Here is a 10497-nt window from a genome sequence, read left to right on the forward strand (position 1 = left end):
TGACAAGAACTTGATATTGGCCACGGGCCTGTAGTGCTTAAGAATGTTATGATCAAGGTTTGATTTCTTTAGAACAGGTGTTATTATAGATTGCTTAAGAGTGTCAGGGAATGTTCCAGAAAACAGAGAACTGTTAACAACCTTGGTTATTATAGGTAGTAAAATAGCCAAATTGTCCTTGACTAGCCAGGTGGGCAGCGTGTCCAAGGAGCAGGTCTTACTGGGGAACTTCATAACGATCTTCTCAACATCACCTGTTTCTAGAGATTCAAAGCCATGCATACTAGTACAAATAACTTGATTAGGATCAGTGATGTTTCCCTGATCAACAAAATCAACATTAGCTCTGATTTTCTCAACCTTAGATATAAAAAATGATAGAAAGTCATCCGCCAGTTCTTTTTCAGATTTGGATTCCAAAGCAGGAAGAGCTTTTGTTGATTTATTCAGAAGTCCATTGATTGTTGCATACATATCCTTTGCGTTAGCGTTAGAAAATTTATCCAAAAAGTACTCAGTTTTAGCTGTGACGATCGATTTATTAACAAGTTCTTTCTGGGTCTGAAAAGCTTCATAATCTTCTTCCTTCAGACTTTTCCGCCACTTTCGTTCAAGTCTTCTGCGCTCGCGTCTCTGGATATGGACATTCTCATTGTACCAAGGTAACTGCGGCCTAATGGTACGCTCTTTAGTAACGACTGGACACACTTCATCGAGGACAGATGACGTTATAGTCTCATAAGCCTCAGCCAAGACATTGGGGTCATCAGATTCGTAGGGGAAATCAACCAAGCGATCTTTAAGTAGTTGACTGAATAAAGCAGGGTCCAGTTTCCCATAAGGACGAGAACTTGTAACAATCTTCAACGGAGGTGGTTTGGCACACTTAACAATGCAAGTAATTATGTGGTGATCAGAGTAAAACTCAGGATGGACGTCGTGTACTTGAATAAGATCATCAGTTTCCCTTGTAATAAGTAAATCAAGGATATGATTCGACTTGTGGGTGGGTTTGTCAATAAATTGACGAAAACCAGTGGTCATTAAGGTATCATTAAACCTCTTTGTGTCCCACTTGTCAGGCCTATCCATATGTACGTTAAAATCACCGATAAGCACAAGCGATTCTGGAACAACACACAGTTCATCAAGAAACATTTCAATGTCATCCAAAAATTCAGAAGTTTTAAGACCGTTAACTTTGGATGGTGGAGGATGATATATAACAATGAACTGGATTGAGTTTTTCAATGTGACAGCGTAATGTTCAAAATTCACAGAGTTGAAACCTGTGTGGGAAATGATCAGATTGAGTGTCTTTTTGTACAAAACGCCAATCCCGCCTCCATCTCGGCCACCCCCTCTTGGGGAATTCAAAAACTCATAACCAGGGGGTTTACACTCGCCAATTGCGTATAGGTCCGATACGTCACTATGACATGTAGAGAGGTGTACGCCACTATGACATACAATACGGAGAAATAAAGTTTGATCTATGTGGTAAATTAAATATGAGCAAGGTTTTTAAGTCAAGTCAACACATACATAAATGACAGCCAGTGAAAAAAATTTCACTGACTATCCAGGATTTGAACCTGGGACCTTCGGATCACCGGACCGATGCTCTACCAACTGAGCTAATAAGTCAGATGGAGAAGAGCAGTGATATTATTATCTATAGGCCTATAGATAATAACTTCGGTGATCCGAAGGTCCCAGGTTCAAATCCTGGATAGTCAGTGAAATTTTTTCACTGGCTGTCATTTATGTATGTGTTGACTTGACTTAAAAACCTTGCTCATATGACATACAATGTTTTTTTATTTTTGCCGATATTTCATAATAATAATATGTGTATAAAAAGTGGCGTATGGTCGATATGCCACTATGGAAAACACAAAATTTCACTTTGTAACTATACGCCACATTTAATTTATTAATTACCAATTCATTAATTAGCTAATTTTGACTGATGAGACTTGAGGGAGAACATCATTAAAAACATATGTGCCAATTTAAAAAAAAATGACCAAAAATCACTATACGCCACTATGGAATATAGCCGACGAATTATGCAAAATGAAACAAATTCCTATTCCCATGTCGTACATCGTAGCACTCAGTTTGGGTTTGTGGTTTCGAAATATTGCAAATAAACATTGGTTCTTTCAAATATAAGATGAAAACATACAAATCTAGTAAATCAGTCATTATAAATAAAGGTATAGTTAAATTTCCATGGTAGAGATTGGACCCAAGACAAATTGCACCTAAATTAAGTGTAAATATTGGGTCAACCTTTCCGGGTTGTTGATGAAGAGGGCGACAAATTTTACCTTTTCTCCAGGCCCTAACCCCCCCAAGTAGGAGCGGCCTGGATACACTCCTGGATGAGGTACACACACACACACAAAATAGATCAGTATGTTGGTAATTTTCTTACAGTATAATAGTGGTGCCACGCAAAGTTAATTGAATGGCGAGATCATTAGCCCCGGATCATCGGCTCCATTCTGCTTGAATATCTAATCAGTTTGCTGATATTCTAAGTGATAATTGAGTTCAAACATGATATTTAGATTAGATGATAAAATGAGACAGAATTTAAAGACTAGTTTACGTCTGGTGGGCAGACTCCCACGAAAGGAAGGTTCGTTCACCTGGCGCTGACCGGATCGGAGAAAAAGAATCGCAGAAAATGGCAAAAAAATACGGTTCCTTTATCCGGACCTTTACACGGCAAAAAAGCAACTTTGCTAGGCCTTGTTAACACGGTGCCTTCACTTCAGGGAAAAAAATTCCTATTGCTAGTTTTTGAGACGGTTCGCATTTTAACTGGAGAGGAGACCCATAGCGCCAACGCACTGCAGGATTTATTGTTCTATTGTGCCTGATAAGAAAGCTGACATATTGGAAAATGTTGCCAATCAATATTCATGAGTGTACATTCAACGTTCACAGTTTTCGAAATTGGGCGACTTGTGTTTGGCAGGTGTGAAATACACCTGACTAGGTGTTTTAATTATACGTAACACATACAGGGTTTGGCATCATTGAATGGCAGCCTAGTGCTAGCTGTTATGTGTTTAGATTCTATAATAATAATAATTATTTTCTTTATTCATTCCTTTCTTTTGCTTTCTCTGCACTTATTCTTTCGTATGCCTACACTTTAGGGGCCTATCACTCTCTCGCTCTCCCCTCTTCCTTTCTTTTTTGTCTTCCTCCCTCCCTCCAATCTCGATCGCCCATCCACTTCCCCTATTTTCACCCCTCGACCCCTCCTTCACTCCCTCGCTTGCCCTTGACTTTTAAAATGGATATTCGTGATATTAAGAAACCCATTTGACTTTATTGAATAGACTTATAACAATGATAACAACATAATAATGCAAAAAGTGACATAGATAGATATGGACCTATATACATGGCAGCCACGCCACGCTGTTACGGGTAATCTATCAGCAACTCTATTCAATCTGTTTAAAGGAGACGCCTAAATTAACGTGGGCGGTAAATAACTGTACATTTGTGTGCTGGCGAAGAGTCAACCACACCCGTGGGCTGCATGACAACAATAGGTATCTCTCGCTCAAGTGGGCGCTTTGCCGCTTTCACATGACTTTCCTTTGATCACTTATTGTAGTTATTGACATTGGCCTTCCTTGTAAAGCGTTAATACGCTGTCAGGTCAGTTACCGATTTAATGGCGGAACCCTTTTGTCCTGGACAAGAGGTACCTCTCGATGAATAGCTTGTCGGCAAATCAAATCGGCACAAAGGAACAATGTGTTACGTTATCTACATACACACATTAATGTTTTTGAAATATTTCCAAGAAATTGTAATGCAAAGTTTAAATCTTTTCAAACTTCAACATTAATGTTGCATGGTATCAAAAATCACACGTAAAGCTGTAAGCACGTGATCATTGTCATTCTTGGCTCAAATGTTCTTTGGAAAGTTAAATTATAACATAGAAATAAAGTTGAAAAGCTTCCAATTGCAGAAATCAAAGTTTTCTCGGACAAATTGTTATTTATCTTCAGTGAAACCATGAATAACATAACACCATTGGATTATAAAATAGATAATGTGGACTAAATGTAATGAGATACACAAACTTTAGGAAGCGGTGAGCGAGTATTAAAAAAGCACCTGTTGATCAAATTTGGAATGAACTGCATTGATGTGTGCATTATGTAATCGTTAATTTCTTCGCAACCAGTCAACCGAATCAAATAAAGTTTCGTATGTGATGCACAATAAAATAAGCAATGTGCTACATTTTATTTTTTTTGATTCTGATGTCTATTTCTCGATTTACGTTCAATTTTATTCGCTCGGTAATTTTTTCTGGGACACCCTGTATAATTTACTTATAACTTATCTTTTTTCCTCTTTTCCACCATGCTCTTTGTAATGACCCATCTCAATGAAGGATTTTAGCACAACTTGTTAATCATAATAATTGCCTGTACCCCATATTCAATTATTATAATCGTTTATTTTTTGTTTTTTAATTTTTTGTAAAAACGTGAAAATATACACCCCGTTTCAGGATATGATAATAAATAATGTAAATGTTAAAGGTAATATTTCTTTTATAACGACGGTTTTCAATTTTCTTTTTCAATGTGATAGCGCACATTTATTTCCGTGCGTTAGTTCATTTCTCTTTGTTTATTTAAGATGTTTGTCGTATCTCATTTTCACAATTTGTTATTAAAGTCTAAACATCTGGAAAGTCCCACGACAAAAGAAGATCATATCTATTTAGTTCAATTTCACAGTGGTACGACATAGAAGTTTCTAGGTTGATTGCTTGGGTGGGTAAACCTTTTGGTTTCTTGTTTGCTTCATGTTATGTACATCGCTTTTTGTAGGAAGAGGGAATGTCATTTTCTTCGGAAGGGGGTTTATGAATATGTCGATGATCCCCCATCTCGGACCGAAAATTTTTATGACCCCCTCCTTACTCCTACACAGACTCAAGACAAATTATTCTTTGCAAAAACTAAGGCGTGGAGCGCAGAACGTTAAAATTTTGATTGTAATTGTAAAGAAGGCGCAAGAAGCGCGCAAAATTTAGCATTATTGTTCAAACATTTTGATAGTAAGACAAAAGAATGCGCGCGGGCGAAAAGTTTGTATAAAAATATATACCCATCCCCTATTTTTGGTCTAAATATTCTATGACCCCTTCAGAAGAAAATGACAGCCCCTTATTGGAAACGGAAAATATTGCCAAAAATGATCAAGTGGTTATAACAAATAGAAATACCAAAATTGGTGTGTGAAGACAATAGAGGTCAGTTTCTCGAAGCATGGCTTGTGATCAGGCTGACAAAGCCATTACAGCCTGCCGGTTGCTAGTGCATTTACCTACTGTGATGGTGGTTTTTATTTTGAACAGTTAAAATGGCAAGCTGCTAGAATAGCCGTTACACAATATAAACACAGCAATGTCGTTATCGTTTTTGTCATCTCTGGCTTAAATTTCAACAAATTTCTACAGTTTTTTAGATTAGATTTGGTTTCATATAGGTGAATATCCTGTCAAATTTACCTCAAAAGGTGGCAGAATTTTAAAGAAAATCAAGAAAATTAAAAGCTGGCTTCGCTTCCATGCGCAAAACTCCCGCCACACAAAATCCTGAATAACTATTCTAAAGGGTTCAAACCATATTTGTAAATAAGGGCACTATTTAAGAAATAGGTAAGCATTATCCTTTACACGCAAATAATGTGTCGAGGCAGTAAAAACGTAAATAATGGGTGAGGCGCAGCCGAACCCATTATTTAAACGTTTTTACTGCCGAGGACATATTATTTGCGTGTAAAGGATAATGCGGCACCCTTTATTTCTATTCTATTACCAGAAAATAGTACGATTTAAAGAGAATTTAAAGAGAAAATATCATTTTTTGGCACAAATATTTTAAGTGACAGCGCGTATCGTGGAAATATTGCACGCGTAACCAAGCGTGATGCTGTGCGTAGAATGTGTTACGGCGCTTGACCCATTATTGCAGAATAATGGGCTCTCACGTGACGCGTTTCAACAAATCACAGTGCGCGATTTTGAATAATGGGTCGTGGAGGTAATAGAATCTCCATTAATTATCAAGAAGCAGTAATAAATCTTGGTATTGTCCCTATTTTTCAACTCAAAACCCAGAGAAGATATCATACCCTTCCCAGAATCCTTTGCAATCCCCTCATTTCAACAAATGACGCTCCCATTACTTTGTACAGGTTTTTCATTTTGAGAATACGCTGGCTGAACATGGGTCGCTAGTCAAGAAATAAACATATTTTGCAAGATTTGGATGTGCTCTGTTCATTGAGGTATATTTCGCACAAAATAGCAAATCACCACAGAAAATTGAAAATGATCCTTGTTATGCAAATATGATATTTTACGCTCGGGAGCTTTTTAACACAAAGATTTCAGACGATGCTTATTGTTATGTTCGCGTTTCCACAGGTGATATGAAAGGTATGGCATGAAAAGCATATTTCTCTCCACCTGACATAGCCAATACCTTTAGTCAGTTTTTCGCTGAGTGTTTCAACCGTGCTGACGCCTCCAATACTCCCATTCATCAGTACAACTTCAGTTCCACTCTTTCCTGTTTTTCCTGCTCTAGCTCTGATGTTCTTTCTCTCGTCCAAAAGCTTAACAACAATTCTGCTGCTGGGATGGACGGTATCACTGGTCATATGCTGAACACTGCTACTTCTATTTGCCCCATCAGTCCTCTGCAGACTTTTTAATCTGTCGCTCATCACCGGCAGAGTCCCTGATACCTGGAAGGTCTCTCGTGTTATTCCCATCTTTAAGGCCGGTGACTCCCATGCTACCACCAACTACAGACCGATATCTCTCCAACCAATCTGTGCCAAAAATCATCCACCGTAACATCTTGGATCACCTTGCCAGTACTGACATCCTCACCAAACGCCAGTTCGAGTTCCTTCCGAAATCATCTACATCCGATCCCCTAATCACTGGCCTTCATGATTGGTATGGTTCTATTGAAGACGGGAAGAGTATTGTTATGGCCCTTTTCGACCTATCAAAACCCTTTGATCGTGTTCCCCACCACCCACTCCTTCGGAAATTTGGTGCTGTTGGATTAACTGGTCTTCTGGCTCAAATCCTATCTCTCTAATAGGTCCCAGCCGATTGCTATGCACGGCGTTGACTCTGACCCTGTCCCTGTTATTGCTGGTGTGCCCCAAGGCTCTGTCCTTGGGCCTCTACCCTTTCTTGTCTATATCAATGATCTTTGCTTTTCTAACTTTTCTTCCAATAGCTCTCTGGTCCTATACGCTGATGATACTACTCTCTATAAGCCTCTTTCTCATTCTTCTGACCTGTCTGACTTCCAAGCTGATATCAACACCATCCACGGCTAATTCATTAACAACCATCTCTCTGCCAATGCTTCCAAGACAAAGGCCATGGTTAACACAACCAAAAAGAACCTGTACCCGGACATGCAACTTTACCTTGACAACCAAGTTATTAAGAGGGTGTCCTCAGCTAAATTTCTTGGTATTTTGACTTCTGACAGCCTCTCCTGGTCTCTTTACATCGACCATATATGTAAGAAAGCTCGTCGCACAATTGGTTTTATCCATAGGGTATTCTCCAGTACTCCCATCTGCACCCGTCGCGATTGTTCACATGGCATCCCTTAAACACTACCCTGACCAATCGCCTTGAGGCTTGAGGCTTGTCAGCGTTTCGCCGCCAGAGTTATCAGTCCTGGACTCTCAGCCATGAGGACCTTCTCCTGAAGTCTGACCTTCCCTTGCTCTCCAAACGCAGGGACTATGCTACTCTCTGTCACCTGTATTGTAATTTGTAAGCGCTCTTTAGCAAAGTCATAGTTCATTGAATTTATAACCATACCGTAAACGTTCGCCTAATGGCGATATGGAGTTCATGGAAATGAGAGAGCGCCATCCCTGTAAAAGCCGACTATTATCACTGATCATTAAGGGTACGTGTAGTTAAAGGGTGAAACCTATCGACACATACAATTATGAACAAGATCGAACAAACTTGTTCATGATAATGCGGTAATCATTCACCTGATACGTTGTGGCCCAGTGAGCAGAGTATTAGACTATAGTGCGAGGATAAAGAGAACTTGTGGAGAAGATTGATGGTTCGAATCTCATGCAGTAATTTCTGACAGATTATGATGTCTGTCAATGTTTTTTTTTCTGATTTTGAGGAAATTTTATTCTCTATTTTCTTGATTTTATCTTTAACATTGTTTATATAATTTTATTATTTTATCTTGTATGTGTCTTTTTCATCGTTTCATTTGAGAGTAACTCAATCCATTCAATCAAATGTTGTAATGAACCTATTTGATTGTATAGGCATTTGTTATGTGTGTGAGACGAACTGTCGTCAGTGGTCATAAGAGGTATATCATTTTATTCGAAGGGGGGGGGGGCCCCAAATATACGGAGGTCATAAAGTCTTGGAAAGAATAATAGGAGGGGGTCATAAAATGTTTTATGACCAAAATGTAGGGAGTCACACGATGACCACAGAAAGTGTGTTATTTTATTCAAAAAGACTGATTTCAATTCAATTTTGGGGTTTGGGAACATAAAATTTTTGTTGGCGAAATAGGGGGTGCGCAATTTTATTGACGCAGACTTTTTGTAAATTTGGGACCCCAAAAAAAAAAAAATGATAGCCCTCTAAGAGGATTCAAAAGATAACCTCTGCCCCAATAATCCCTAGCTATTTTGTTTGAAACTGTTCCACGGAGGATGTATCATAATAGGCTCAGTCTTCAAATGATATAAATAAAATTTGAATGAGTGAACGAACAAAATCATACAACGACCAACTGCGCATATGACGTATCATCCAGTAAATATGGCGGACTACTCAAATGCATTCAACAAAAGCATGATTGCATCTACCGCGACAGTTCGTCTCACATACATAACAAAATGCACTACGATCAAATAGGTTGATGACAACATTTGATTGAATGGACTGCACTGCGCCATGATTACGGGGAAGAAACCGGTTCAAACCCTTTGTTTGGAGCCAATCGATAAACGCAAGGCCTCTATAGCTATCATTGAATACTGGCTAGGATTCCACAACACAATGAGCGTGTTTATAGTGAATATAACGCATTTTGAGTATACCGTATAGACGAATCCAAATACACGCATTCCTACACCTGACTAGCAGCCTTTAGTTGGGTCCCCGTCGGCTACAACGCATCCAAAATGTGAAAATGATTCGGCCTTGGCGGAAATTTTAAACTGCATTCCATCACCCGTTTTACACCTTCCGCGAAAACACAGGTAGACAAAAGAATGATTTAAAGCTATTTAAGTTTACAACACAATACAGTTCCAACCATGGAGCTATTAAGAATGGAGAGGTAATAGATTATGTAACGCATTGTACACTTGTGCCGATTTGAAATCTGACAAGCTATTCATCGAAAGGTACCTTTTGTTTGGGACAAAGGGCTTCCACCATTAAATCGGTAAGCTGACCCGACAGTGTATTAACGCTTTACCTAGCAGACTACTGTCAATAAGTGATCAAACGAAAGTCGCGTGAAAGCGCTTACTATAACGAAAAGTACCTTTTGTTGTCATACCACTCAAGGGTGTAATTGAGTAGCCGTAAGCTCAAAAGGCACACATTAGCCGCTGATGCAGTTCGTTGTCACCCCACTGACTGTAGGTGCTTCATTTAAATAAATTGAATGCGCTTGCTGAATGATTACATATCAAGGCTGCCATGTCTGCATGTCTATTACTGTATAATGGTAATAGCTACGTATACATGTAACATATAATAAGTATACCGGTATAGGCCTATATAAAAGTTGTTTCACAAATTGACATTTTATTTTATTTTAAGAAGGAGAATGTCATAAACAGTGGCGTACTGAAGGGGCAGCTCTTTTGTGAGAGGTCTTGGGAGGGATGAGGGAGGAAGAGGTGGAGGAGGGGACATGAAGAATGAGAGGGGGGGCTGGAGGAAGAGAGAAAGGACAAAAAGTATGAGGGGATGGAGAAGGGAAGGGAGATAAGAAGAGGGAGTGGTACTTTAGCAAGGAAAGAATAAGTACAGAGAAAGGAAAAGAAAGGAATGACAAATAAATGTAGGCCTTATAATAATTATTATAGAAACTAAACACAGCCCCCCACACACATATAGGCCTAACACTAACAGCACTATAGGCAGCCATTCGATGATGTCAATGCCTTTATGCGATACGTATTTAAAACGCCCAGTCAGATGTATTTTACACCTGCCAAGCACAAGTCACCCAATTTCGAAAATTGGACGTTGAATGTACACTCTCATGAATATTGATTGGCAACATTTTCCAATATGTCAGCGCCCAAATCGGACACAATAGAACAATAGACCATTCAGTGCGCTGGTTCCAACAGTTGTGCAAATAAAAGCCGCCTTACACCTAG

At 39.0% G+C, this 10497-nt stretch overlaps 1 non-coding gene across 1 annotated transcript; it reads right to left on the bottom strand.

Annotated features, from left to right (window-relative positions):
* Nucleotides 1-1574: 1574 nt before the first annotated feature.
* On the bottom strand, nt 1575-1648 carry Trnat-ggu (transfer RNA threonine (anticodon GGU)). Its single transcript has one exon. It is a non-coding gene; the product is annotated as a tRNA-Thr (tRNA).
* Between the last annotated feature and the right edge of the window lie 8849 nt (nt 1649-10497).

Source organism: Amphiura filiformis, chromosome 6, assembly GCF_039555335.1.
Source record: "Amphiura filiformis chromosome 6, Afil_fr2py, whole genome shotgun sequence".
NCBI classification, from domain to species: domain Eukaryota; kingdom Metazoa; phylum Echinodermata; class Ophiuroidea; order Amphilepidida; family Amphiuridae; genus Amphiura; species Amphiura filiformis.